A 3,753-nucleotide genomic window follows, 5' to 3' on the forward strand; every position below is an offset into this window, starting at 1 on the left:
TTTTAACAATATTAGAACAAACAAAATAAAATAATAAATTAAAGTAACTTGTTTTAAACCGAACAAAAGAAACCGGTTAAACCGAAAAGAAACAATGGACACCTCTTCCGGTTCCAAATTGTAAAATAAAAATCATGCCAAAACAGAAAATAAGTTGGTTTTGTATATGCAAAAAGTTACTAAGAGACCTTTTTATCAGAAAATATAGTGACTTTTTATGATATTAGAGCATTTACAACGCTGAACATCTACAAACCGCTACATTAGATTCCAACTTTTTTCTTAAAAACCTTAACTTTCTTTCACAAACCGCCAATTATTATTTTTTTTTTCTCAAAAAACACTTTGGGGTTAGTTGGTGATGTAAAAGAATCTTAAAGGGCTTATTTGTGATTCATCAAGGATGAAATAGTAACCTAACACATAAACCCTAACCCCTAATTTTAATTCGAAGAAAAACACAACAACTTCAACCACCGATTTCCCCTCAGCAATCTGTCAGTGGCGGCCTGAGAAAGGTTTTGAATAACTTAATTTAATTGTATTAAAACCAAGACATTGGTTAGAATGTTGCCTATTGATTCCACCAAGAAATTATCATTCAACCGCAGCATCAACGATGGTGATTTGGTTATAGTATACGAGAAACACGATAACATGAAAGCTGTAAAAGTAAGCGAAAAATCAATAACAGGGCGGTTTCGTTTACCTGCTAGCCCCGACACCCGAGCTATGGACCCTAGTCTTAAGCCACAGAACTCAAATCCTTTACATTGCAGATATAAGCTTTGTCGTCATGTACATGGAACTAATTCCCGGCTCTGTGGTGCTTGAATCCGGGACCGGAAGTGGATCGTTGAGTACTTCGCTAGCGCGGGCCGTTGCACCTACCGGCCATGTGTACACGTTTGATTTTCATGAGCAGAGGGCTGCGGCTGCTAGGGAAGATTTTGAGAAGACGGGGTTGAGCGGTTTGGTGACGGTTGGGGTTAGGGATATTCAAGGTGAAGGGTTTCCGAAAGGTTTAGCCGGTGTTGCGGATGCTGTGTTTTTGGATCTGCCACAGCCGTGGCTTGCGATACCTTCTGCTGGTGAAATGTTGAAACCCGATGGAGTTTTGTGTTCGTTCTCACCGTGCATTGAACAGGTGCAGCGGTCGTCTGAAACACTCACGGAAAAGTTTACTGGTATGTGCAAACTTAACTCCCACATTAAGATTTTAGACCTTGTTAACTTTTTTATTGTATGTGGTGGTTTCGACTCTTTTGGTTGTGAACGGGCCGATCTGGGTTGTGTTTAATCTCTAATGGGTCAAATGTTGATCAAATGTGATAAGGGTGTTAAAAGTTAATTTTTATTTTTATAACTAGTAAGTTACTTTTTGTTAGGGGTGTGTATGAAAACGAGAAAAACTGATCCGTAATCGAAATAACCAAAAGCATACAAAAATCGACGGTTTGGTCTTATGTTGCTATAAAAATTGAATGTTGTGTTCGGTTTCGGTTTTGCGTGTAATTAAAACAAAAAAAAAGCGAATCGAACCAAATTTGTGGATTTTTATTTGAATGTTAAGTAGTTTATAGGTGTAGCCCAAAGATTTTAGTCTATATGTATAAAAATCAGTTAATCATTAGTTAACAAAAAGATTTAGGCCAAAATTCATTATTTTGAGCCTAATTTTATGTTTCGGCCAAAAAGTTTTAAGTGCAAATAGTAAAACTGAAACCGAACGGTTTGCAGAAAATAAAAACCCAAAATCTTGGTTTTTGGTTTGGTTTGAGCTCAAAATCGACCCATGCACACCTACTTTTTGTATTCACTTCTGACACACCGGTTATTTATTAAAAAAACTAACGATTAGTAATCGTGTTTTGGGGTTAACTCATCCAACCCTGTCTGTTTTGACCCATACGAAAAAACATTATCTGTTTTTACTTGTTACCATCTCTAGTATTAAAAGAATGCTATAATAATTTAATACAAAGTGTGTATGATTCGGTATAAATCCTTAGATTTGGTTTGAAATATTAATTTTGCACTTTTGGTCAAGATAAAAAACTAAATTGATGTCGTAGAGTATATTGATCAATATTGGATTTTGGGAACCTTTTTTTTATAAATGTAATTTAAACTTTGGTAATTTTGCAGATATAAGAACGTTTGAGGTGCTTTTGCGCACGTATGAAGTTCGAGAAGTGAAAATGGATGAAAGTCAAAGTGAAGAAGGTACTCCTGGGTCCCACCGCCCATGCAAGAGGAAGTACCGTACAAGTGAAGCAAGTCATTGGCAACAAGATGGTTCTGGTTCACCAATTGTGATGGCGAGACCGTCTAGTGAGGCAAAAGGTCACACCGGCTATTTAACATTTGCTAGACTCAAATGTGTTGCATGATGTAGACTTGCTAATTACAATGAGCAGTTAGCTGTTTTTGGCTTAATGTATGTCTTGAATGAGGCTTGATTTATAACTAGCACTTTGTTTTGAATTTTTGTTGAAGGTAAAAACCCAACAATTCTTTAGGTTATTAATGTGAGTTTTGGGTTATAACTTATAAGCAAAGATTTTTACTTTTAGCTTCTTTAGTAAATGGGAAATTGTAATGGGGCAAGGCAACTTAAAAGCATTGATAAGTCATTCAAAACAAGTGCAATGGTGAAAGCATTCTTAACTTCCACTGACGTTAAAAGTTCGGTTAATTTTATAAAATGACCGTCATACCCTTATTAACGCTATGAAGAGAAAGGAGTGTTTTTTTATTCACGCAAAGGGTAAAATGGTCAGAATTCACAAAAGTTAGTGATGAAAGGACCAAACGTGTTACAAATGTTACAACTGATAATAAGAACTGTTGTAACTGTAATTATTTGAAAAGGAAAGATCAAAACCACAATCTGGAAGATCATCCGTGTGATTAAGAGCTTAAACTGACTGACTCAATCAATAACATAAATCTATTATGTAAAGTGGTCGAAAAGTAAGAACATGAACTAGACAAAGTTCAAACACAAAAAAAAAAAGTTATTCAAGGACTTCTATTGATAGAGCATCTCTAGAAAATCCATTTCTTTCTGGAAATCAAACTCCAGCTGACTAGTCAAATGAGACGACACCGGGTCAAACTCAAAACTGCTCTTGTTGACCGCTGGCCCGTTCGGTATGTAACCAAACACAGCACCTAAACCATAGTTCTCCACAGGAAATGAAAATGCAGCAGATGAGAAGCTTGTTTGCAGGGACGCAATTGGTGCGTTGACAACAACCTGTGAACTTTGATCAGCAGTTTGTTTAATGCTGATTTGATGTTCAGATGAAGAAGATGATGATAATGATGATGATGACGACGAAGGGACACTTCTGATGTACTCTTGCAGGAGGGACTGGGACTTAGCTTTGCCACGCCTCCGAGATGACTGCTGGCGCCTTTTGGTTGCGTTCCAGTGGTTTTTTATGGTGTTTTCACTCCTACCTGGCAACCTCCTTGCGATTTCTGACCACTTGTTTCCGACTTCTTTGTGAATCGCGATCAATAACTTGTCTTCTTCCTCGGACCATGCATCTTTCTGTTGATGTTTTTTTAACAAAATAAACCAATGGTAATATAAGAAAAAGAGATGGCAAAATGGGCGGGTTGGTCAAAATGTCTTCGGGTCGGGCCATATTTCTTTTATCATGCATCAGGTTTGGCTGGCCTCACAATGCTTTCTTGTACCTTTTCCTTGCTTTTTAAATAAATAATGTATTAAATATGATA

At 36.8% G+C, this 3,753-nt stretch overlaps 1 pseudogene across 1 annotated transcript; it reads left to right on the forward strand.

The window, feature by feature from the left end:
* Window positions 1–567: 567 nt before the first annotated feature.
* Window positions 568–2,579, forward strand: LOC143622292 (uncharacterized; annotated as a pseudogene). The gene is made up of 2 exons (XR_013151674.1): window positions 568–1,187; window positions 2,149–2,579. The product of XR_013151674.1 is annotated as an uncharacterized LOC143622292 (transcript).
* The last annotated feature ends 1,174 nt before the right edge of the window (window positions 2,580–3,753 follow it).

This window comes from Bidens hawaiensis, unplaced genomic scaffold, assembly GCF_021521415.1.
Source record: "Bidens hawaiensis isolate Kalapana, Puna unplaced genomic scaffold, B.hawaiensis_p1.1 tig00003115_1, whole genome shotgun sequence".
Classification (NCBI taxonomy): domain Eukaryota; kingdom Viridiplantae; phylum Streptophyta; class Magnoliopsida; order Asterales; family Asteraceae; genus Bidens; species Bidens hawaiensis.